The sequence below is a fragment of the Pelodiscus sinensis genome, chromosome 2 (assembly GCF_049634645.1).
Source record: "Pelodiscus sinensis isolate JC-2024 chromosome 2, ASM4963464v1, whole genome shotgun sequence".
NCBI classification, from domain to species: Eukaryota; Metazoa; Chordata; order Testudines; family Trionychidae; genus Pelodiscus; species Pelodiscus sinensis.
The window spans coordinates 40,278,409-40,305,852 of record NC_134712.1 but is presented as its reverse complement, the minus strand read 5'-3'; the positions used below and the strand labels follow the sequence as shown (position 1 = coordinate 40,305,852).

The window sequence follows — 27,444 nt, the reverse complement described above, 5'->3', positions numbered from 1 at the left end:
ACTCACAGCATGTGTGGAGGGCTGCAACTTAAGTGTGGTTGCATATACATGAAAATATATATGCAAATAGCTTCTTTCACGTTGACGGACATGAATACAAAGCACTTTCCACAGTGCCCCGGTGCTCCCAGCACTTCCTCCCTGAGGGCTAGAAACACTGACATCCTGGACATGTCTATTTCAGCCAGCCCGTCCGCTTGCGTCTTTCAATGCTCATCCTGCCTGGGAGACACCTCGCCATTGTGGAATGTGTTCCCAGTGGAGGCCATGTTCAGAGGATTCTGCCTGCTGGCTGCGTGTTGAGCCCCGTGTAAACCCAAACTGCACTGCGGGCCTCAAACAAAAGGGCCGCAGGCCACGTGCAGCTCACGGCCATGTGCTGAGTAGTCCTGCTTTAAACAGCACAGTGCCTTTGGGAGTGGTGGGGGCTAGACCTTCTGAGTTTGAAAGACCATTCTATATCCTGTAATCATCCTTGATATTAAAACCTAAGTGTAGTGCAAGGCAAAAATTTAAGAAACAATAGGAGTAGTCCCTATAAAGCAGTTCCACATTTGTGATTATTCTTCCCCCTCCATGCTGTCCCTCCCTCCCTCTGTTCATATTTATGCAGACTTTTATCACATGTGGGTGTTGCTCAGTCTGGCACAGCAATTTGTGGTACACTTGAAAAGGAATTGCATTATGAAAAATGAAATGTTGATGATGATGATGAAAATTCTGCTTGCTGTGTGGATTCCCTAGTGCACTCTTATTATCACTGCTGCCGTCATTCAACTTCTGAAGTCTCCATTCTGTGCTCACTGATGAACTGCAGCTGAACGAGGTGAAATATTACATTGTTGTCTGCTTTTCTTGTGAACCTGAACGGCTTCTTACATAAAATCACCCTGCTATGAAATACCCACGTGAACTCAAAACCCCTGAGGAAGAACTCTTCTAAAGCATCTAAAAAAGAAGACGACTGATAATTCCATTTTAGTAAAACCTTTAACAATAGCAAATTGAAGTGAGTGACCACATGAATATTTTCTGTCCCAAAAACACCTCAAATTTGAGAGAGTTGCAGGGTAGTTTTTATTACTTATGAGTAATTCTTATTGGAAGAAGTCAGTATTAGAAAACCTGTCACCAGCATACCCCAAGAGTCTGATAGGGTTATAGTCCTGAAATCATCTCAGAATCAAACAGTGCCTGAAATTCTCCTGTGGTTATTCATTTTGAGAAAGATATGATGATGGCAGCCAAAATAGTAGCTCCTATTTCTATTGTAGAAAATATTGTGACGGGGACCCAATTAATGCACAGTTAATCCTGGCATGGCTATACATGACTATGAATATTTTATTTATACAGTGTTTGTAGATTATGCCTGTTGAGGGCCTCCCAAAGGGCCCCCCAAAGTCAATATCTTTTTTGGAGGGCAAATACAGTCCTATAGGCCTAGTCTCAAAGTACAGTTAACTCTAACCAGGGTAAATATGGCCCTACAAACTGTTAGAGAGCAGGGTACCTGGGGGGAGGGCAGAGGAAGGGGGACTCAGGCCATCCCAGTCCTTGTCCTTGTTGGCAGTGGAGGATTTTCATTGCCTGCTCAGTGGGGATTCTAACTGAAGCATGCTGAGCTCCCGGAGGACAATCCTCTGCCCTGCGCCACTTCCTACTGTTCTCTGCACTCCACTTAGCTCTTAGGCCGTTGCTCGGAGTGTCCAGCCCTCATTGCTGGCCTCCCTGGTTGGTCTGTCGCTGTGACTGTAGCTACGTCCGCTGCTGCCAGCGTCGCTGCTCCTGGGGCAGCTGTGGCTGCTGCTGCCGGCATCGCTGCTCCTGGGGCAACTGTGCCTGCAGCCGCTGCTGCTGGGGTTGCTGCTCCTGGGGCGGCAGTTGCTGCTGCTGCAGGGGTGGGTCAGGAGCTCCGACCTGAGCTCCTGCCCCTGTGGTGGTCCCCGTGACTGAGCTGCTCTGCTGCCTCTTATACTGCTCCAGCACTTGGAGCATGCCAAGTCTGGGAAAAAGGGCGGGACTTCCTCCGCCCGCAGAGTCTTAACCCTCCCTCTTCAGTGCAGGATATGCTCTCCCTGTCACACTCTCTCTCTTCAGTGTGGGGTACACTTTTCCCGTCACAATGCCCTACTTGGCATCATTCCATGTTGCAATGTAGACTGGAACTGTAAACATACTTATCCACAAATATGGTAAAAACACAACTTTTATTATTTAATATTTGTATAAAGCTCCTTTGCAAAACTGAGTGATGAACAGGCGTTTCAGGTGGGAATCAAACCATGTTCTGGCCATTTTCACCCTAGAGTCTTTTGAAATCCAAGTCTTGAATCATCATTTGGGAAGAGTTGAAATTCAATCCCATCCAATACTTGAGGTCAAACTATGTTTCAACCATATTGGAAGCCAACAGTGAGGTCACCAGGTCTTCCAAAATGGTACCTAAATGGATCTGTAAGTGCTTGTAAGAGATTTGAGATAATATAAGGAAAGACACAGAGTAACTTGTAAAAAAAATTAATTTGTAAATCAGAGTATCCTACATACAAAGAATTGCAAAAGAAGAAGACTATAGGGATATTCCTTTACAAAACTTGAAGTAGTGAGTATTCAATAGGCAGAAAAGGAAAACTACATACAGAGGTAGAGTCCAATGCTTTCTTCTTATTATGGGAACTGTGAAGGGATCCATTCCTTTTAGGTTCACCTCTTAGTGGCTGAGTCTAGGAATTAGCCCTCATTCTGTCTTTTACATTTGGTTGCTTGTACTATGGCCAGTCTTCCTTATGGTGACTCACGGTGCTCCCACTTCATGACTCAGAGGTGACTACATAGTCCCTCTACCTCTGGAATAAGAATGTTCTACTGGACAAGCTGGCCAGATGCTGCCTTGGATAGCCTTTCATTCCACTCCAAGATCCTGCATTGCACCACTTCCTAGTGTCTGGCAGGGGAACTTATGCCTGCTTGCTCCTCCAGTTTCTAGCCCAGGAACTCTGTGTTGTTTGCCTAGGTCCCTTCCTATCTCATCTCTGTATCTCATTGCCTATCTCCATGTTTACTCCCAGAACTTTCTTTGCTCCCCTTTTTGTCCATATAAACCTGCTGAGGGCTTGTGTGGGATGACATAGTTAAGTCCCTTCCATGTGACATATTTTAACTGTGTGGTAGGTGTACTTATATTTGTTGTGTAGATGAAGCTTAAAAGAAAGTAAACTTTCTTAATTCAAAATAAGAATGCCACATACAGACTCACCCCAAAACAACTAAAGATTATTATAACCAATTTACTTATTTTGGCTCTAGTCTATAGACAAGCTCATCTTAGAGTGCATCTACACAGCAGGGCTTAACTCGAAATAAGCTACGCAAATTGAACTATGTCAATTGCATAGTTTATTTCAAAATTTGGAGCGTCTACACGGCACTTATTTCAAAATAGCACACTTTTCCTCTGACTTCCCTTGCTCCTACAATGAGGGTTACAGGGGTCGGGGTAAGAAGTCCTCCAGCTTGACAGTATTTTGACATTATTTTGAAATACCTGCCTGCTGTGTAGATGAGGACTAAGTTATTTCAAAATAATGTTGCTGTGTAGACAAACCTTTAGGGGAGAGAGAGCGAGAGATGGGATTCTGATGTAATCACAGGACATGTAGTGAAGGCATGAGGCTCTCCTGCACAGGGAATAGCAATTATGTTGGCCTTCTTGGGGTGGAGAACCCTGACCAAATAAGTTTGAAATGTAAGAGGAGGATGTGGGGAGATTCAGATTAATTCTTTCTGTTTAATTAACCAGTTCTGCTAGCCTTAGCAATTTTGAATTGCATGGCTCATGATGCACATTTTGAGAGATCACTGGTTACCGGGACTGTGAAATATGTGTAACACAAAAACTGTTATGTGAAGGACACTAAGGCTACTACAAAAACTACAGAGAGGAAGAGAAAGTTTCTCATAGGCAGTGTATGTATTTCCTGGCTGTTATACTATGATATTAAAGAGAAATGATGCTGTTTGCCCTCTGAACTGATTTTATATATATTTTGCTGCCTGAACTGCTGCTGGGAGCAACAAAGAAGGCTGCCGTAATGTCAGGCTGTCTGTCTTCAACTAAAATGAGTTGCAGTTATATAATTATCTGAAATGAGATGTTGAAAGACTGCAGCTGTCTCGTACATACTCAGCAACATTACTGAGTCTCATGCACATTTTCTTAGCTATGACACATACACAGGTTTCCTATATATCATTTAAGTCTCACTGCATTTTATAGCATGGTCTGTGTAACTGTATCACTTTGCTTTTCTGTATAATTTCATACATAAATAACATTTTGTGGTTAGGTGAATGCTCTAATACAGCTCATCACCTACAGTATATCTGTCAGATTTTTTGCATGTCCTATTAACACTGGAAGAATAGAAATTTACTCTACCATTGACAATTCATCTAATATTGTATTCAGCTTTACAGAATGTTTCCCACATGTCTTTGAGTGACAGTCCATCTTTTGATGTTCATATTTGCCATCTGGATATATTTGCTTTGTTCCATAGTAGAATTATAAGAAGATGCAAATAAACCCACAGGATTAAAATATTTTTAAAAAATGATCTCAAGCAAATGTAGCTGTAAATGGTAAAGAATATAATATAATTTTGTTTACATCTAATGGCACAGATATCCTTTTTAAAAATAGGGCAGGTGATTTTCAAAGGGATACAATCAACTTAAAAATCACACTTCTTTTTTTTTACTACTATTGCTACAAAAAACAAAGATTAATAATACTAAAAGAAATTCAAGAAATATATTTTCTAGTTTTTTAGTTTGTTTACTTTACACCTGCAATAGCACATTATATCTGTTAAGTTTCCCTATTTATCCAGCACTGTTCATAGTTATTCATTTTTCTCTGTTCTAATGGGTCTACCATACAGTGGTAAAGGAGAAAAATATTTGAACAAAATATGAAAATGTGCCTGTGAACTTACAGAAAGGCAAAGAGTATCGGGGAGGTGTGTTAACCAATACTACTTTTACTTATTATTTTCATAAGCTAGATTTGAAGTTGATGGATCCCTTTTAAATTTTTAATTTAAAGTTGATCTGAAATTTTTTTATAACAGTACCAAATAAAATATTTAAGATCCCAAATTAGTAACCAAATATACACATAGACTTAACACTGACATTGGGTGTATTTATAGACATACGTGCACATTTATACCTCTGTGTTTATATAGGTATATATTCATACACATACTTACATTATAGATTAAATCAAAACATTTCTTCTATTTAATATGTGTAAAACAATCTGAGATCCTGAGATGAAAATGTTTGTTTGTTTGTTTGTTTATGTATGTATTTATTTAGTATACCTGCCTGCTAATAGTGGAGTTCAGAGTTCTGTATTTACCTATGCCCAGCTATAGGTGATTCATAGCATTGCAAGAAAGAATAACAATGTAAAGGATGTAGCTTCTTGCTGCTCTGTATTAGGTGTTGGTTATGCCATCAGCAGTTGCAGAGTAAACACTGAATATGAAATACAGATCTTGGCAGGTAAAAAGTATTTTAATTACAGTTCAAAGAATCAGATAATTAAAACGTCATAATTCCCATATTATAAAACACTTAAATGTATAGTCCTGTAAAATAGAACCAGATCCAAACATTGATTCAAACTTGGAAAAAATTAACAGTAATTTCCCCCAAAATATCTGAATGTTCTTTTCTGCTATTTATATTGCTGTGATTTAGGCAGACTCATACACAGTAGTCAGAGATGGTATGCATTCATGTGTTGTTATGTCAGTGGGTGAGGTGCTGTTCTCTGCCTTTAGTGTTTCTCTGCATACTCACTGCCCTTTGTAAGATGATCTCAGCCTCACTGGGTCATATTATGATTTATTACTAACAATCCTCTGTGAGTTCTTTTCTGGTAGTCAGTAGTTAGTTTGGAATCCATTTTGTAAATGCTGATGACTTGGGCTGTTTTCTTGTTTGTTAGTGAGATCATACAGTGAGGACTTTATCTTTTCAGTATTTTGTTACTTCAGAAAATAATTTTCTCAGCAAATCAGGAGACAGTAGCTTTCCTATAAATTAATAAATTCTCCTTAGAAGACACTCAGAAATCTTGCATGTAAGAATGATGAATTTGATGAATTTCCATGAAAATTTAATTATCTCCATTGCTTGTACTTTGTATCTTCATTTATATCCCTCATAAGTGAATGCAGAACAGTACTAAATCAGAATGTGCTGGCAGTCTTAATTATGTCACTTCCTAAGTTTTGAGTACTGCTTTACTTTCCAGTCTTAAAAGAATGTTAAGGTTGGTTGGTTTAGGATTTGTTTAAATGTACCTTTATATTCATCTCCCTTAATGATCTAAAGTTGTGGACATCCTTAATTTAAGGGCTTTTCTCCATGTGCACATCTCAAATAGGACAGAGGTCAGCAGAGTTGCAGCTAAATTCTGTGGGCTAGTATTCATTATGATCCACATTGGCATTATTGCAAACAATGTAGTGGCATGAATTTAGCCATTACATCGATGAAGATGTGATTAATGGCATGGCAAGCGCTCTCCCATTGACATCAGTACTGCACCTTAATGAGAGGTGGCAGCTATGTCAATGTGAGTATCTCTTGCCAATATTGCATGGCATAGATACCATGTTAAGTGGATGCACACAACATCGACTAAAGTTATGTAGGTTGTGTAACTTACATTAACTTAACCCTCTAGTGTAGACAAGGCCCATGTGTCTCATCTGTAGGGAGGAGAGACCCAAAGTAAGCTATAACCAAAGACAATGGAAAGTTGGAAGGTGTAAATAAATAAATCTAGGATATCAATATTAAGGGTTTTTTTTGCATATTTTTGTTATTCTTTGCTCTCAAGGCTAGCTTTCATATATTAACCAATGCAACTGATAGATCTCAAATAGCCTTCCCATCCCCTATTTTTAAATGGGCAGGGGTACTGCCATGGGAAAGGTTGAGAACAATTAATTTAAATCTCATTTATTCTCCTTACTCATCTATCTGCTCACCTAACCCAGATGACCCAAACCAGTTCACAATGGTATTAGTGAAAGAGTTTTCTCTGAGTGAAATGGGAATGGGGTCAAGACGTAGGAAATTAAGATCTGACATTTCAAAAGTCTCAGTTGTTGGCTGTCCTTTGTGAGACATTTGCTCTGATTTCCAAGGATGCTGAAGACTCACAATGCCGATACAGGTTGGACCTGCCTGGGCCAGCACCCTCAGACAAGGGAGTTTGTCAGACCAGGGGAGATCAGGGCTCTCCTGAGGCACTGGCTTCCCAGCCAGCTCCTCTCCTAGCTGCTTGCCCTGCCCCAGCAGCTACCAACCTGACTGTGCTCCCCAGTCCCAGGTCTGCCATGGCTCCTGGCCCTGGTGGCTCCTGGGTTGGCTGGGTTCCACTTCTGGCCACTGACAGCTGCTGTTTTGGCCAGGCTCTACTGCTAGTCTATGCTCTGCTGCCAGCCCACAATGATAGCCAGCTGGGCTCTGCTGCTGGCTCCTGGGACTGCCAGCTACTGCCCTCGATGGCACCAGATTCCCAGCTGACAGCTACTGGGGCTTTCTGGTCCAGGGGCTCCCTGGTCCAGCAACATCCGTGATCCTGCCAGACCACAGATGCTGCCAGACTAGAGAGTCCTGGACCAGAGAGGTTCAACCTGTAGAAGTCTGTTGAAATGGAGAGTGCTCACCACTTTTGAGAAATCCGGTCCAGGCTGTACCCTGTCAAAGACTGGGGTACATAAAATTTTGAAAAAACTTCGCCAACATTTCTGATACTTTCCAGACAGGAAGTTTGTTTCTATAATATAACAGATAACTAGTAGCCCATGTTTTAGAGAGAAATAGCTAAATCATTGTATCAGGATTTCACCAGTTGTCTTTTGTAACTTTCTCTGTGTCTTCCCTTTAATGTCCCAGGATGGGTTTTGCCTCTGTTTCCCAGAGTAGTGCTTTCTTATCATTCTGGAGTAGATTAGCATTTCCCTTGTCCTTCATTATTTTCCTTATCCTTTATTACTTAATTTATTTTAATTAAACACTTTGTTTATTCCAATCTCTCTCCTCTGTAGTGACAGCAATGGGAAAATTTATTTACCATGGAAATTATGGAGAATAGCTCCCTTTATTATTACTATTCTTTATTATTTGTTAGTCTCTGATTGTGTCCCCTTTATTTAAGTGCTATACAAATTACCTACCATGGGATTCTGCTTCTTTTAACTATCCAATCTTTAGGTGCTTACTGATTACCAGTTCTGCCTATTTGGTTTTCCCATTGATATTTTCATACCCTCTGCTCCTTATTTCTCACACCCTTCCAATTGTTTCCCTTCCCTCCTCTCCCTTCTCCCCTATTTATTTTGAGTCTGCACATCTGAAACTCAAAACTCTGTTTATCTGAAGAAGTGGGATGTGCCCACGAAAGTTCATGATACCATCTATATGTTTTGTTAATATAAAGTGCTATCAGACCATTCATTGTTGTTTAAGTTTAAGGCCTATATGTTTGACCAATACTACACTGTCTTATCTGAGACATAGCCATTTACACAGATGCAAAGTGAATGTAAAATGTTACCACCAGTGTCAGTGAGTAGAGATTTCTCATTTGGTAGCATGTTACATTCACTTTGTTCAAGCATAAATGATAGAATTGTCACCCATCTGGATTTTTCCCAGAAAGTCCATTTTTTGGCTTCTCCGTTGAGAAGGGTTGTCAGGTGTGCAGTTTTCTGCATGTAGAGGTTGCTAAGTGTTTTGGGATTGTTGGATGAAAGGTGCTAATATAAATATTAGTAAATGAAAGTTACTAGTCTCAGTCATGACTGAAGTTGTTGTAGATACAGTGTGAAAGTTAGAGAGAAATCTTAGTAAGAACAGTAAACAGAATTATTAACAAATATTAACTGTCAAATGAAACTACATCCCAGCAATTCACCGGATTTATGAATACTCCCTCACACAGTGCAGTAATTTATGTTTATTACATTTATGTGCTTATAGGTGTACATGGAAGGGAAGTAAATAATTAATAGAACATTGGTTGGTTATTACTTAATCCACAATCTTACCCACGTTTATATCCCACCATCCCAGTAAGGCCTTATCTACACTTATTCTTTTCCCACCATGGGTCTAGCAATAATATAGCTATATTAATAGTAGCAATGGTGAAAACTCTAGTTAGACCATTCATAGACATTATTATTACAATGCGGTCTAAACCCAGTGTGGGGTATTGTTTTGCTCTGTGGAATAGTGTAGAATATGGATGTATTTTTACAGCCTGCCTTTAGAGATCAGTCTAATGCACGCATCAACAGACACATAAAATTAATGTCCATGGGCTTTCAGCAAATAGCAAGGCAGCTTTAGCTAAATAACATCTCTTGTTATTATGTTACAGTGATAGGCATTAAAAAGGAAATATTTTTCTGATTCTGTATTTCATCACAATATTGCAGTCAAAAATAGGAAATATCTCAGCTTTTCACGAAGAAGTTAATATTACAATAATATGTCTTTTTCTTTTAGTGGTGACCTACAAAGTGGAAAAAACAGTGTGTATGCCTAAAGGTTAGGATTTAAAAACAAATTTGCTTGTTGTTTACATTAGAGATCCAGCTCTTATCTACCATGAGCTTTGTGCTGCACTGTTACAGAAATAAAGATAATTCCTGTCCCCAGATAACTTGTTCTTCACACAAATATTTCACTGCTTTTAAAAATGTAAGTTCAAGTTTCTAATAGTAGATCATTAAACAATAAACCAATAGCACAAAGCTTATTTATTACAATGTTCCGAGTTTCACTGCGGCTATAGATAAAGTTTTGCCAGCACTTTCATTTTAAGTAACCCCTGTTTGTTTTTTATATAACACAGCTGTAAATATTTTCTCTGGTTGAAACTTGACATTCCAAGGAAGAATTGTAAAAGACCAGCTTGGCTATTTTTGAACAGTTACAAGACTAATGAAGCTGGGAGTTTTGCATGAAAGTGTTTGCTTAACTCAGTGATGGTTTTTATTAAATAGAGGAAAGAAACAAAGCACACTTAACAGATCACTGCAACTAAACAAAATACCATTTTAATGACATTGAAACAGGACAATTAGTAGAGTGATGCTTTTGCTGACATGTTCTCTGTGGTTTTTATGTTGTAAGTATGGATCAGATCCATTAACAGTGGGGACATCCACTGCCATGAATGTGTCCTTGTGAGTGAAAGGCATTACCCAAAGCCCACTGAGGTTAATTAAATGCATTCCATTAATTTTAGTGGTCATTGGACCCAAATCTTGGTCTGGTTGAAATCAGTGGACGTTTACCATTGATTTCTGTTGTTTACCACAGATTTGGCCCTGTGTCTTTAATGCATTTTGTCCCACTTCTGAGGCAGCTCTTCAGAGTCCTCTCCTGAGGGCAGCTGAAGTTGGGACCAGAGGCACCTCCACAAGGTGGGGGGAGGTCGGGACCATGCTCCTGGAAAGGTGGGGCCTCAAGTGAAAGGGGCAGAGCTGGAGCAGCTAGCTCTCTGCACTAGATGGAGTATGCCACCACCCCAGCCTTCAGAGCCACCTGGAGTGTGCGGTGCTTCAATGGCAATTTAGAGGGCCTGGGGCTCTGATTGCCACCATTGCTACAGTAGCAGTGGGGGCAACTGGGAGTTCCTGGACTCCTTTGAATCATTCCCCTCTTTAAGTTGTTTCGCTTATAAGTCCCAAGTTTTTTGGAACGTATCTTGGACTTACAGCAAGGACAACCTGTACAGCAGAAAAATTATCTGTTGCTGATAATGAGTGACAGCACAAGGCTCACTGCTGGTTCACTGCACACAGTTCACTGAAGTGTGTAGTCCAAGAGGAATGGACTAGACATAATTTATTCTAGTTTTTGCCTACATTTAAACCATGTACACCTGACCAAATGCTGAACTTGTTGCCGATACCCATTCTAGTGTAAAGCAAGACACAAATAATGTCAGTGAATTAACACAACCTGCTTTTTAGGCATCAGGAGCCATATTCAGGGGCCAGAAACTTTCATTTGCTTTTGTCTCTAAATTGGGGTCTCAATGCCAAATATCAAATGCATTTGAAAATGTTAGTCTTGAACTGTTTGGGGTCAGTCTTGTGAAACGATGATTCCTACTTCAGTCAGTGGAGACTGAGGGGTGCACTTGGTGCCATTAATGTCATCTGAGCCAATGTCATTATAGGCTAAATGGGTCATATTTATGTCAAGGAGAGTTTTGATACTGACCTAAATGGAACCAGTATTGGGTCATCTGTTTGTTTCCATTTGTAAAATGTGGATAATAATGTTTACTTACTCTAAACACTTATAAGGATGTTGTAAAGATTTATTAATTAATGTTTGTAAAGTGCTATAGTCTTTAAGTGTTTAGAATTATTACATTGGCTAGGGGAATGCACTAGATGTCTTGACCAGTCTCTTATGAGTCAATGAAGTTATATAATTACAAGGTACATCTATACATGTGCATCAGACTTGCCATATACAAAATACATTGTCACATATTTACTAGGGATTCATGAACTGGTTCAACTGAAGTAAGAAGAGGCACAGATCTTTGGCTATTACTCATGCCTAATAACATCTAACCCTTACAGTTGTCTGCACTCTTAAGTCCTGACAGTTTATTCTGGAAATATTAATTAATGAATGGCCAAATTGAGGAAATATTGAAAATCACCCAAGGAAATTTATTTGTGAGATTGTTTTTCAATGCAATTTCTAGGCTACAGTGGCTGCAATGCTTTCTTGTATCAGACCATGTGGAGAGTGTATAATTCCTTCCAGAAATATACAGGTCTTTGAAATTTGCTGGCACAGAGCACTGTTTTCAAAATAACTAGAAATATTAACATAAATAGCTGCATTCTAGATCCTGCTCTCATTTAGACCTATATAATCCATTGATTTGGGTTGAATGAATTCACAAAACTAGGTCCAAGGTTTGTATTCTTGATTCCAGTCTTCTCTGAAGTACTGTGTAGATTCACATTACTATCAATGTTAAAAAGTGTTCTTCTTTGAGTAGTGTCCCCGTGGATGCTCCACTCTGGGTGCTGGTGCATCCTCATGCCAGCAACCAGAGATTTTTCTAGCAGTGTCCGCCCTGCTGCACATGTACCGTGCTGCCTCCTCGTGCTGTTGGTGTCCGTTAGGTGTGCGCGTAGCGTGGCTCCCTCAGTTCCTTCTCTACCGTCTTTGGCAGCAGATGGAGCTTCTTTCCTCCACGCTATTCTACAGAGAAACGACAAAAAAAAAAGTTAATTACCCTTAGTTTCCTCACATTTCTAAGTTTTAAGCCCCCCTACCTAATCCTAAAGCAAAAAAAAATAAAAAATAAAAAAATTTCATCGGCCCACCACTTTTCATCACGCCTAATGCTGGGATCTCCCAACTTCAAGAGGTGTGAGTCATGCCGGGATGCCATGCCTGTCTCTGATGGGTATTCTGCGTGTATATAATGCCCTGGAGAATTGCACCACACACATGTGCCCTCACTGCTCCAAACTGATGGCCAGAGCATGCCGCGACCTCACTAACAGACTAAAGACCTTTCTCTATGAAAGGCTTCTCCAACCACCTTCAGAGGCCCACAACAACTGCCTCAAAATCACCATCCGAGCCAAACGGTATGGACAAATCACATCCCTCTGCTTCATCTGCCAAGTCAGTCTCACAAACGAGACAATCTCCAACCCGATCCTTACCCTCGGCACCGACTGCCTCGAGGGTCAGCACTTTGGACAGGCCCGGCACACTGGGCATGGCACCGTCCAAGATGCCAGCACCGCATAAGAGGGTGCACTTGGAGCCCAAACAAAAACAAACTGCACCAACGGCACTGGCCGCACCATCTGGCCAACACAAACACCGCTCAGCACCGAAGCAGCCAACTCACTCAGCACCACATCAGCATCAAAGAGACCCTCTGCCAGTATGCTGCCTCAGGACCAATTGGCACCGCCTGCTCCCTTGGCACCAAGCATTAAGAGAACCTCGGCACCGTCCCAGGAGCATTGATGGCACGATGCTCCTATCAGGAACCATCCCTCACCAGCACCAGTATCCCCAGGTTTCTCCATACAATCGGTGCACTCTCGCAGGTCACTGAATCTCTCTCGCTCCCTGAGTGAAGCCGGCACCAAACCACGTAGCTGTTTTTCTTCCCAGCATTCCAGCCCAGCATACAGAGCCCCATTTTGGGACACTGGGCCTGCTACATATGCCTACCCACCACCACCACCCTGGTATGTGCCTCATTCTGCATATCTGCCATCCCTGTACCCGGGGCAATGGCAATCATAGGATTCACGTCCTCATGCGGAGAGTCATCACATTGCACCTTCCATAACATCCAGGGAAGCACCTCATTTTCCCCAACTCTCTACCTCAGTGACAATGCCTAACTCCCTGGTCCAGACGGAGATGAAGGACTCTTTGTTGGAGGCTGAAGAGAGGACCCCTGTACATAATTTGTCATCCTCACCAGATGATGCGGTAATATCCACCCGCACCTCCTCCAACAGATGACTCGAAGTTCCAAGTACTTTTAAAAGGGTAGCTTTGGCACAATTTTCAGGAAATTCAAGAAAAGCAGTATTGTTTCTTGTGAACCTTACAGCCTCCTACCTCCTCCAGAATTGCCCTCCCTATGGACAAAGCGATTATGGACCCAGCAGACAACATCTGGCAGACCTTGGCATCCATCACTCTAACGAATAAGAGAGCGGATCGAAAATACTTCATCACACCAAAGGGAATGGATTTTCTTTTTACTCACCCTTCACCAAACTCCCTGGTAGTAGATTCTGATAGAGGTAGAGCTAGACAGCCGAACATGAGAACAACGCCACACGACAACGACCACAAAAAATAATATGTGGAGATATATCTATCTCATAGAACTGGAAGGGACATTGAGAGGTCATTGAGTCCAGTCCCCTGCCCTCACGGCAGCACCAAGTACCATCTCTGACAGATTTGCCCCAAATCCCTAAATGGCCCCCTCAAGGATTGAGCTCTCAACGCTGGGTTTAGCAGGCCATTCCTCAAACCACTGAGCTATCCCTCCCCCCTTTGTGGCCCATAATGACTATTCTCATTCCATACTCCAAGAACTTACACACTACTTACCCAAACATAAGAGGCCTATCCTCCTCAACATTATGCAGGAGGGCCATACAATTTCTCGCACAGCACTACAGACCGCGATGGATGTAGCAGACACAGCTGCTCACATCGCTGCATCAGCAATTGTGATGCGGAGAATATCTTGGCTCCAAGCATCAGGGGTCCCTAGGGATTTGCAGCAGAAAGTCGAAGATGTACCTTTCAGTAAGACTAACCTCTTTGCTGCAGAAACCAACAAAGTACTTCACTCGAGGAATCACTGCCCTCTGGATCCTGGGGATGTACACACCCGCATTTAAGACAGCCAGATACAACAATTACCAACGACCCAGGGGCCATACAGAGAGCAACGAAGATATGACTTCCGACGAAAGCAAAGACCCCAACAACGTAGGTCTCAACACCCACCAAAACACCCAACGGCAGCAACCCAACCTTCCACATCTAAACAGCAAATTTGAAGGTTTGGTCGAGAGCCAGAAAGACACTCTCCTTGTTGTTACACCATCAACCAACCTTCCACAATTCAGTCACTGCCTCCGCCCCTTCTTTCAACTATGGATTCAAATAAGATTGAACAAATGGGTCCTAGGGCTCCTCCACTACGGTTACTCCATCCCTTTCATTTCTCTTCCCCCTAGCCATCCTCCCACCCCATTCCTCTTCAGGGACCCTACTTATGATACCCTCTTCGAGCAAGAGGTGCTTCACTTCCTCCGCTCACACGCCATACAACCAGTATTAACAGAGTTCCATGGCCGAAGGTTTTACTCAACTTATTTTCTGACAGAAAAAGAATGGAGGATGGAGGACCATTCTAGATTTACAGATGCTCAATAAATACATCACTTATCAGTGATTCAAGATGGTGACCCTGGTAACAATAATCCCAGCATTGGGTCAAGGAGACTGGCTTTTAGCTCTCGACCTTCAAGATGCATATTTCCACATAACAATCCATTCTGCCCACAGATGTTTTCTAAGATTCATGGTTGGCCGTCACCTTTACCAATACCGAGTGCTACCTTTGGCTTTTCAACGGCCCCCAGGATGTTTTCGAAAACTCTAGCCATTGTAGCGGCATACCTGTGTCGTCAGGGAGTCATAATATTTCCATACTTAGACGACTGTCTCATAAAAGACACATCCCTCCTAGAGACAAAACACATGACTGAGACTACCACAATCCTTTTCCTCTACCTCAGCTTTCATATAAACTACAAAAAATCCACCCTCCATCCTACACAGGTGCTGGAATTTATAGAAGCACACATTGATACCATTGCAGCCAAAGTGACTTTACTCGTGCACAGATTCAACACCCTACACAACCTCATAGCGGTAGCACAAGCAACCCCTACCATGACAGTTTGCAAATGCCTGAAAATGTTGGGCCACATGTCAGCCACAACCTATGTTGTAAGACTAGCCAGGCTCCACCCGAGATGCTTTCAGTCTTGGTTTGCCATACTTTATACCCCGTCCAGAAATCCACTCTCCAAGTCAGTTACCATTCTGCTGTGGGTTCTCAACTCCCTGCACTGGTGGATGAATCCACACAACGTCTTAACCGGCATTCCATTCCATCAGCCGACTGCTACGTTTACCATTATGACCGATGCATTACTTATGGGATGGGGTGCTCACATAGGAGCCCTCACAGTCCAGGGCAAGTGGTCCTTTGCAGAGCAAACCCTTGATATCAACCTTTTGGAACTGAGAGCAGTGCGATGTGCATGCCAGAATTTCCTACACTACATAGCTTGCAAGACTATCAACATCATAACAGACAACACCACTTGCATGTATTATGTCAATCGGCAAGGCTCTGCACGGTCCTCATCTCTATGAACGATCCCCATCCCTATGTTCCTCAAGCTATGGAATTGGTGCCTAGCGCACCATATTACCCCCATTGCCATGTACCTCCCAGAGGTGTTAAATGTTACAGCAGATGCCCTCAGTTGCAAGTTTTACAACCACCACGAGTGGGAAATAGACATGCATGCCCTCAATTATGTGTTTTTCTGACGGGGGTCAATCAGACAGACATTTTCACGACCAAGAACAATTGCAAATGCCACCTTTACTGCTCCACAGCAGCCTTAGGAAAGCACTCCCTGGGGGATGCTTTCACCATCAAATGGGATGCACTGCTACTCTATACATTCCCACCCTTTCCTGTACTCTACAAGGTCATCATCAAAATCAGAACAGATAGAGCTCGCATGATTCTCATCACACTAGCGTGGTTGAGGCAAACGTGGTATCCTTCCCTCCACAGAATTACAGTGACGGAGACATATGCTTTTCTGCCTCAACATAATCTTCTCTCCCAGAATCAGGCACAATTCTCCACCTTGAACTGCACAAACTCCACCTTCACGCTTGGCTTCTTCATGGCTCCAGGATGCTGAAAATGCCTGCTCTGAAAGAGTAAGAGAAATATTAATCAACAGCAGAAGAGAGTCCACTAGGAAAGCTTACCTCTACAAATGGAACAGATTCTCTCAGTGGCTTAAACGCACTCACACTATACTCCCTGAGACTGCCCGTCCTCCCCTCCTACTGGACTATCTCTTGCAACTTAAGGAGTCGGGCCTGGCACTAAATACTATCAAGATTCATGCAGCTGCTATAGCAGCCTTCAATTGCACCATTGGAGGTGATTCTTTCCTCTCAAACCCAATCACCAAAAAATTCCTCACTGATCTACAAAACATCTTTCCATCTGTTCGCCTACCAGTTTCTATCTGGGACCTAAATCACATACTCAATAGCCTGGCAAAGCCACCTTTCGAGCCCTTGGCGACCTATTCTTGGTCATACCTATCTATGAAGGTCTCCTTTCTACTCACAATAACCTCCAGTAGGAGAGTGGGGGAACTTGCCACCGTAATGGCTGACCCCCCCCATACAATTTTCAGCAAGGACAGAGTGACACTTCGACCCCACCCCAAATTTCTCCCAAAAGTTTTCTCTCCCTTCCACATAAATGAACTGATACACTTACCTGCATTTTTCTTGAAGCCGCACACTGATCCATCACAAGCAGCATGGCACATCCTCGATGTCCGCAGAGCGCTCGCGTTCTATATTGATCGTACGAGAGCCTGGAGGATAACTCCTAGACTTTTCCTATCCTTTGTGGAACTATCTAAAGGGCAGGCTGTCTCTTCTCAGAGGATTTCCAAGTGGATCTCTTCATGCATCCACGCATACTACACCATCCACAACAAAGAATCACTTGGCACCATCACTGCCCATTCCACCATGGCCATGTCCTTCTACAACCACTTTCCTCAGAAATGTACCTCTCCAGGACATTTGCAATGCAGCCACTTGGTCATCACACCACATGTTAGCACAACATTATGCTCTGGCATCCTCCATAGCATCATCCATGGCTGTCAGATCAGCAGTATTATCTTCTGTGACAACAAGAGGGCTCCAAACCCACCTCCACGAGCCGACTACTGCTTTATAGTCACCTAGAGTGGAGCACCCATGGGGACGCTTCTCGGAGAAGAAGAGAGAGTTACTCAGCTGGTGCAGTAATGGTGATTCTTCGAATTGTGTGTCCCCGTGGGTGCTCCACTACCTTCCCTCCTTCCCCTGCTTTGGAGCCCCATGTTCTACCAGCATGGGTAGAGAAGGAAGGGAGGGAGCTATGCCTCACACACGCCTAATGGACACCAGCGGTAGGTTCCATGGTGTGTGCATGGCACAGCAGACACTGCTAGAAAAATCTCTGGTCACCGGTGCAAGGATGCACGAGCACCGAGAGTGGACACCCACAGGGACGCATATGTCAAAGAACCACCGTTACTGCTCCAGGTGAGTAACTCTTTCTTCTCAGGACAGCTGTAGAAGAGTAAGACTGAGTCATTAGAGTGGAAGACTAGACATCAGAAGATATTGGTTCTCTTCCCCATTCTGCTACTGACACATTATGTGACTTTAGGGAAGTCACATTGCCTCCCTGTGACTCAGTTTCCTCATCTGTAAATTGAGGTTAGTAATGCTTACCCACGGTTGTAAAGTGATTTGGGATCCTTGGATGAAAGTGGAAGATTATTATAAATCCATTTAAGTGGCACAATTGCAAATACTTCAAGATCCCTGGTTATGTATGCTTTGTGTATAAATATTATTTAGCATTTATATTACAATAGAGTTCAAAATGTGTTAAACAGTGTATGAATATTCAGGAAGATACAGCCCTTGCCTCAAATATAATCTAAAAGCACACAGAAGGAAATGAAGGGCAGGGGGAATTGCTTGGATACAGTACTCAAGCAAAGTGTTCGTGCTGATGGCAGTCATATCTATGGTTGGTGTGTGTGGGTGTTTGTACATGTGTACACACGCACACACGCGCGCGCGCGCCTGGCAACAGACTTTCCTGGGCCCTGGACAATGGGGGCAAAGGGGCTCAGCACCGAGAAGGAATGGGGCCTCGTTCAGAAGGGGCAGGGCTGGAGCAGCTAGCCCTCAGCACCATCCTGACTGCACCATGCCTCCCCTAGTCAGCACTCAGCTACACAGGGCTCTGGCAGCAATTTAAAGAGCCTGGAGCTCCAGGCCCTTTTAAATCACTGGCCCCAGGGCAAATGCCTTCTTTGTCCCCTCCTGTTGATAGTCCTGCATACACACACATCCATTTTTATGTATTAGTCAATTTTAAAATAATTTCACTATTTATTTTAAACTGGGTTTTAGTGGTTGGAAGTCTCCCTAGGGTGGAAATGAAGGAGAATATGAGATTATGGGACTAACAGAGGGGAGTGGGCAAAGAGAGAGGGAGGAAGGAAGGTAAGGAGGAGCAAGAGGCTATGAGAGAGAAAGAAAGAGAAACTTCATAGGTAAAGGGTGTGACGTTGGTGAATTGAATGGTTGCCATCTTAAGAGAAGAGCAGGATATAGCATGACTAAATACATGAAGTCCATCTTTCATACCAGGATGCATGTCAAGAGAGGAGGCTGTGAACACTTCTCCTAGCTTTTGCTGCTGCAAAAAGAAATATATGCAATAGAAACCCACTGAGCCTGGTATTTGGGCCAGGGCGCTCTGGGTCTGAGGTGGGAGGTCGGGGTCTGGAAGGTCCTCATTTATTCCCTATGCCCTTGACTGTAGTTCAGATTAAAATCAAGTTTTCATTCACTGTTTTATTTCTTCACAGGGGTGTCTGTTAAAGAAGGAGCATCTACCTTAACTTGTAATTTCTTGGATTCTTCCCATTTGTATCACAACTGTAATGTTCTTTAAACACAATAGTGTGTGTGGAAGAATAAGAATTAGTTTGTGGAAGAATAAGATTGAGTAGTTAAAGTGTAGGACTAGAAATTTATACCCACTTGTGCTGTATTACTGTGGCCCATGACGTACTGAACAGTGTTGCTGAATAGTCTTGCAATTTCATTGCGAATCTCATGATATTTAGTGTTTCCCTTAAAGTCCTAGCTCTCTGGGAATCATGTCAGTACATGAGAATATCAGCTTTTTTTTTTTTTTTTTTAAAGTAAGTTTCAGCCCTTATGGTTGCAAAGAGAAGCTTAAAAATCTGATTGGTGTGTACCTTAAAGGTTCAAATACTGGAAAGTGAATAAAAATAACTCAAAATTAATTATTTCTGTGAAATCCCATGACTTTTTGAGCCTGGATCATGATATTTGAAGGTTTGGGGTTGGCAAGGCTCTAATACCAGGGTTTTTGTTTGTTTGTTTTTTTTGGTACGGCAACCTGAAAAGCAACTTTTAATGTCAACATCCAAGTTTGTTATCTCTATGGTTTCTAGTGACATGGAATGAATCAAGGCAGTCTCTGGAGAAGGATCCTAGAGGGCAATGGTCCAGTGGTTTGGATGTCTTCTCCACATTCTCATATCAGGCTAGCCTTCATTTGCTGTTTGTGAGCAGGTAATTTCAATACCTGTTTGAGATTCTGATGAAAATTTCTGGTTGGACTGTTGGATCCACAATCAGGTCCTGATTCCTGACCCTCTGTTTTTCCAAGACTCCACCACAGCAGGCTGCTGACCAGAAAAGTTTCCTGGATTTAAGGTGGCATCTTGGAGGTGATTAGATATCTTCATAGATGTGTAAACCTGGGTTCAGTATTACATGTATTGTTGCTGTTTCTCTTCAGAGGAATGAATAAAAGAGTTATGAAAACTATAGAAATAAAAATGCACAAAACTTCCCCATCCCATTCCAACTGCAGGAAATGGTCTGCTCTAAATTTATTGCAGCACCCCTAAGCAGGCTGAATGGCACAATGGTGCTATTATTTCTTATTATAAACTGGCTGGATAAGATCTGTACTGTGCCTCATTATACAACATTCTGTACAGTACAACACCTACTAGTTTAATATAAAGTAGTTCTTTGGTTTTAAAAATAATGCTGTCAATGGGGGAAAAAATCCAGTCTGACATCTGGAAGAAAATGTAGGAAAGAAATAACGGTAAGAGGCTCAACTAATAATGGGATATGAAGTTACACAGCTGGGTTAGGTTCTGATATCTGTTCCAACCTTTTTGCATGACTTTAGAGTAAAAAAAGAGTCTATACAACTGCCCTAATGGGGCAACTGAGGGCCATCCTGCAGCAAGAGAATGAGAGTCAGCATAGTCAGCTCTATGCTACCATCTTTTAGACCCTAGGCTTGGTCTACACTAGGGCTGTGTCTAGACTGGCAAGTTTTTCCGCAAAATCATCTGATTTTGTGGAAAAACTTGCCAGCTGTCTACACTGGCCGTTTGAATTTCCGCAAGAACACTGACGATCTCATGTAAGATCGTCAGTGTTTTTACGGAAATATTGTGCTGCTTCTGTTCAGGCAAAAGCCCTCTTGCGCAAATGGTTTGCGCAAGAGGGCCAGTGTAAACAGCACAGAACTGTTTTCCGCAAAAAAGCCCCCATCGCAAAAATGGCGATTGGGGCTTTTTGGCGGGAAACCACGTCTAGATTGGCCACGGACGGTTTTCCACAAAAAGTGCTTTTGCGGAAAAGCATCCTGCCAATCTAGATGTGCTTTTCCAAAAATGCTTTTAACGGAAAACTTTTCAGTTAAAAGCATTTTCGGAAAATCATGCCAGTGTAGACGTAGCCTAGGAGTTTAGATTGAATTTGGCCTCATAAGGTCAATTTTTCTAAATGATGTGTCACGCTACCAAGCCCATTCCATCGACTTTAAGGGCCGCTGAAGCCCATTTTGGTACTCCTGCTTTTCACAAGGAGTAATACAATTTTCAACATTGCCTGGTCAAATTTATGGTAGTGTAGACGGAGTGTTGAGAAAGTCAAGGTTCTTGGCCTCAGAAAGGCATCCCATAGTACCCTACTCTCACTGCTGTGGCCAGAACTTGCACCTCTACTGCTCTCCCGGTGAACAGATAAAGTCCTGTGAAAGTTTGAATGTAATTTCCCATGTGGCCAGCATTGTGAACACAGCTCAGGGTAGGCAGCATACCTGAGGAGCCATGTGACCATGACCTCAAGTCCTATGAGCTCCAGTTCCCAGGGGCACAAAAGAGTGCCAGGATGGAGTATGCAAAAGAACTGGGACCTCATTCAGGGGAGAGGAATCCATTCTCTCAGAGTTCAGAAACAGCAAAAGAAATGCTGATATTTATGTGAAGATAGCAAACCGCCTGGTGGCCAAAGGATGCCCAGCATTACTGAGTTAAAATAAAGGAGTTAATGCAGTCCAACCACAAGGCAAAGGAGGCAAACAGATGGTCTGGTGCATCACTGCAAACATGCTGTTTGTACGACCAGCTGCATGCAATTCTAGTGGGGGACCCCAACCAGCTTCCCAAGCCAGCTTTTTAAGCCAAGACACTCCTGGCAGCAACGTGGAGGACAGCATGGTGGCGGGTGGGGAGGCAGGGGGAGAATGTCCAGCCGGCAATCTGCAGGATCCAAGAACTTTTCATGACCTTGGAACTAATCCCCTCCTCCTAGTATGTCTCCCAGTTGAGCACTGACACCAAAGAGGGCACTTCTGGTGAGTTCACAGTTTTGGGTTTTTTTTTTCTTTCTACAGGCGGGTTAAGGCTATTGAGTTTGATGTGTGGCATACTATGTCTACGCAGTGCGATGGAAGGGGGAGGGCCTGAAACAGCTTGTTAACATGTCTGGAGATGGAACGGGAATCCTCCCTGCATATCTCCATGAAGCTCTCAGATAGGAACTCTTTGATCCTTCTCACAAGGTTTCTGGGGAGGCCAGCCTTTTAACATCCTCCATGATAGGACACCTTCTCACACCAAGCCAGCAATAAGTGGTCTAGTGTCATTGCAGCACAAAGCATTGCAGCATAAGGCCCAGGTTCAGTCAGCATCAGCTCCCTGTCATTCTGTGTGGTTTGGAGAAGACTGATATCGCTCATGGCAACTTGGGTGGAGGAGGAGGGAAAGCTATTAGCTGATGCCATGGCTTCAGACTCTGGCACCCTCTCCCTGCAGTCTTCTTGCCTGCAGTCTTCTGCAGGATGACACACAGGATGGAAGCCACATGAGCAACCACCCTCCCTGCCAGCATGACTGGATCTCGTGACCCTCTCCCACCTTCAGGGTCTCATTCAGGTATCCCTGTTCTTCAGGGTGGGGGAGGGGAAGAAAGCCATTCGCAAAGTTCCATGAAAGTGGCCTTGCACATTCAGAAGTTGTGCAGCCACTGCTGATCATCCCATACCTGCAGCACTATGCGGTCCCACCAGTCTATTCTTGTCTCACAGCACTAGAACTGGTATTCCACTGTGTCCAGAGAATCGACTGGCAGCTGCCTTTCCACCAGTGAAAGGGCTTGCTTGTATAGCAAATTCACGGGATCCCCACATTCATCCTCGTCCTTTTTCTGGCAGAGTGACGTGTGTATACTCTCAGCATACCGAACCATTAGGAGCATCGAGGTAGACATCAACATCACAATGGTTTGATGCAAAACAGGATCTATGCTCATGTTGCCATGGCATCTGTGTGGGTAACCAGTGCCAAAAAAGGCATAAAAAGACTGTTTCCTGTTGATCTCAAGCAAGGGGGTAGGGAGTAGATGAGAGTATTATGGGATGCTGATGACATGAACTTATAACCACCTGCTGCACAGTTTTGGTCCCAGAAGAGTAACCCAGAATGCAAAGTGGCACCGGTACGGTAGGATAGCTATTCACAATTCATCGCTCTCAAAGTCGATGGCAGTCTCCCTAATGAGGATGCCCTACTTCAAACTACATTGAATTCTACCCAGCAGTGGGGACACAGACCTTCAACTTTGCAAAATTGGGTGACCAGAAATCAACCTTAATAGATTCTACCTGATCTTATAGTGTAGATGTGGCCTTAGTGTAAAGGGTGTGTCAGGACTCTGACCAGAGCATGCTGCACCCCAGTGATTTCTGTTCATTATAATGGCCCTTAAACAGCTCACACAATTTAGGGCTTGTCTACACTCAAAAGCTGAATTGAATTGATTTAGTTTATATCTACTACAATGATGCAAACCCCATGTGTGGATACACTTGCATCTGTATAAACCTGCCTTACATCATTTTAGCTTGATAGATTAGAAACCCCTGTAATGGACAATTCTGGATAGGAATGTTCAAACACACAGTTGTACCCCTCAATTCAGTTGGTTTAAAATGACACTTTTGGTTAACTGGTGCAAGTTTATGAGAGAGCAGTTCTGAAGCTGCTGTTAACTAGTGGCCAACCAGTCTCCACCAGCCTTGGGAATGGGAGATGTACAAAGGAAGCCTAAAACTGCTCTTGCCCCTGTCCCTCTGAGTTGCACTGAGTGGAGCCCTGGCCCTGCTGAGGATCTGACCCATTTTGTATGAAATACTAATAAGTAGGTCAAGTTAATCATCATCTCCATTTAAATGGAACAAAGAAAAACTTCTTTTAACTATTGCATGAAAGTCTATTATTCTTATAGTCTGTGATTGACACAAATTCTGTACTCTGCCACATGAGAATATACTGCTGTGATACTAAATTAGCTAAATGAAATAAAACCAGAACTAACTCATCCACACTATTTCAACAGAGACAAACTAGTTCAGCACACTGTGTATGTCTGCAAAGCACTACAAACAACAATTTCCTCACCAATGGAAACAATGAATCAGCTCTGCAAAGGTAATTGTAAAGTATGATATAAACAACTGGGTGTGCATGTGTGTAAACAAGCTAACTCAGAATACCATACATGTGATTAAAGAGAATAAAATGTGCACATTTCAAGGTATATGTTATGTAGTCAGCTCTAACAATTACTTACAATTGTAAATTGATGAGTCTCTATTAAACTCTTCAGGAGTCTGAGTAACTTATACATTTTAGCTGAACCTTTCTCAAGGTGAGACGTGCTATTTGATCAGTTATTTTATACTTAGTCTCTTTGATCAGTTTGGCAGGTTTTTTTTGTAGATGGCAGTTGCTATAATATTAGAACTATCATGTTTGCCTGCCAACAATATCCTGTGGGCCCTTTGTCCTTTATATCTTGGTCTTATCTTGTTTTGGTCACGTCTTACTTCCTTCACTTCTCCGTGTCAGATTAGTTTAGCTAGGGGAATGTCTCACGCCTACTGAATCACAGCAGTCTGGAGTCAGAGTCCTTTTGGAGTCAGAGTCCTTTTGTGGGGTGGAGGGGTCTATAAGGCTTATTAAGTCAAGAATAGGGTCTTTCATATGGTTTCAATAGTTAGTCACTATCTTTCACTGGAATGCTAAAATAGGAATTACAGGCAGTCCCCAAGTTACGCGGATCCGACTTACGTCGTATCCGCACTTACGAACGGGGCTTTCTCGCCCCGGAGCTCGCAGGCAGCGGAACCGCCCAGAGCGCAGTGGTCCCGCCACCTCGATCTCCAGGGCGAGAAAAGCTGCTCCGGGTGCCCCTGGTCTGCTGGGGACCGTCTCCAGCAGACCAGGGACACCCGGAGCAAAGCCGGGGAGGCGGAGGGGTCCCGCGCCTCTGAGGCTTTGCTGTGCCAAAGCCTCAGAGGCGTGAGACTCCGCTGCTGCTGCCGCTTTCCTCCCGGTGCCTCTGGTCTGCTGGGGACCGTCTCCAGCAGACCAGGGACACCTGGAGCAAAGCCGGGAAGGCGGAGGGGTCCCGCACCTCTGAGGCTTTGCTGTGGCAAAGGCTCAGAGGCGCGGGACTCTGCTGCCGCTGCAGCTTTGCTCCCGGTGTCCCTGGTCTGCTGGAGACGGTCCCCAGCAGACCAGAGGCACTGGGAGCAAAGCCGCAGCAGCAGCGGGTCCTGCGCCTCTGAGGCTTTGCCAGAGCAGAGCCTCAGAGGCGCGGCACCCCGCCGCCGCTGCGGCTTTGCTCCCCGTGTCCCTGGTCTGCTGGGGGGGGGGGGGGCGCAGCTAGTTATGTAGCTTTTGTTGTGGACCCTGGGGTAGAGCAGCTGGGGTGCTGCCGCGTTGGTCCTGCAGGGACCTACCTGGCAGCCCAGCTGTTCTGTCCCAGGCTTGAGATTCAGCCGCTGTTGAAACTGATCAGTGGCTGATTCTAGGAAGCTGGGGGCAGAGCAATTCTGCCTCCAGCTTCCTGTAGTCATCCCCTGGTCAGTTTCAGCAGCAGCGGCTGAATCTGGAGCCAGTTCCGACTTACATACAAATTAAACTTAAGAACAAACCTATAGTCCCTATCTTGCACGTAACCCGGGGACTGCCTGTACTATATTGGTTCAAACCAGTGGTTTACCTAATCTGGTACCCTGTCCAGGACAATGGCCATTATAGATACTTCATAGGAAAGTACAAGGAACATTGTGATGAACAATTATGGAATTATCTTTTGTAGTAGTTGTCTTATCCCCTGAAGCAGGAATGTTTCTTACACATTTCTGTTCTATATAACTACAAATGCTTCTCCTTACCTATAGTTATGAACCATTAGGCATATATTTCTCTCCTTTTTATATATTACAAAAAGAGTGTTGGTGTCTTTAAAGTGATGTTTTACTCTGAAAAGTGACTGTGTATACATCTTAGTCAACAGACCTGCACTCGGGGTTGTTACTCGTACTTGGTGAGTTAGTGATTTAAATAAATTTTTGCTTCTTTTTATTGCTGCTGACATGGAAGAAATTGCATAGCCAAGAAAGTGTGAGTTGACTTATATTCTGGCTCTTGCATCATCTATAGAATTATAAGGATCCACTCAAGCTTGCAGATGAGGGGGGCAAAAGGTAAACTGCCCCAGTGATTCAAAAGGACCCAGGACAAAGTCATGAGATCAACCAATGGTAGAGGGGAAGGGAAAACCATAAACTCTACTGTATTGTATTTAATTAATCTTCTGATCACCTGTTACATTTTGTATCTCGCTAGTATTGACTATAAAACCCTCAGGAAAGGGAATGTCTTTCTTTATGTTTGTTTAGCGCTGTGTATGCTATTGGTTTTAAGTACTTAAATCTCAATAATACATGCTAGCATTAAGTATTTGTCTAATGGTTCACCTCTCATGTGCCCCATATATTTTAACATTTCTTTCTGAAAGGCCTGGCTCTAGCTTACCTTTTACAGAGCCTCTCTCCTCTGATCACATCCCTTGCATTACTAACACTTCACTAATAAACACTCCCTCTCCACTTCTCTTTAGACTTCTAGGGCCCCTGCATAGATCTTTTCTTTTTCTTTATAGATCCTTATTCATTTTCTAATAAATGGCACCTCCCGATGCTAGAGATGAAGGATGGTCCCGTGGTTAGGGCACTACCACTTAGGAAACAACAGGTCAAATCCTTATTCTACTGCAAACTTCCTCTGTGGCCTTACATCAGACACTAAACTTTACTGTGCTTTAGTTCCCTATCTGTAAAATGGAAATAATAGGGGTATTGTGAAGGTCATGGAGACCTTATAAGTACCTGAGATAGATAGTGTAATTAGTGCTGGTTTGCTAGAACAAGTTAATCAAGAAGACTGAAAACAGAAAAATGTACAATATTGAGGCACAAACCATTGGATAGGCTTCCATGTTCCTTTCAAGGGGTTAACTCACTGTTCTAAGTGTCAGGTTTACAGGTTAAAATCTTTGAAGGTCAATTCAATCTTTTATTCTTCTCAGAAAGATAAAACCGAATAACACATTGTACTGTCTGAGGATGTTTGGGTTAGACATACAGATGTGAGGGTCCTGCCTGCTCTTTAAGATCTTTTCTGTAAAGCTACTCCCCAGGGC

At 43.1% G+C, this 27,444-nt stretch overlaps 2 protein-coding genes across 7 annotated transcripts in view; both read left to right on the top strand.

Moving 5' to 3' along the window:
- Nucleotides 1-27,444, top strand: part of DPY19L4 (dpy-19 like 4) — a 200,474-nt gene that overhangs the window by 7,661 nt on the left and 165,369 nt on the right. The window lies entirely within an intron of this gene.
- Nucleotides 1-27,444, top strand: part of LOC102450114 (uncharacterized) — a 52,861-nt gene that overhangs the window by 8,043 nt on the left and 17,374 nt on the right. The window contains exons 2-4 of one of the 6 annotated variants that reach the window (XM_075920366.1): nucleotides 20,034-20,154; nucleotides 20,252-20,312; nucleotides 24,289-24,380. The gene's annotated coding sequence lies outside the window, so the exon portion shown is untranslated. The other 5 variants (XM_075920364.1, XM_075920369.1, XM_075920365.1 and 2 more) reach the window with 5 other exon arrangements.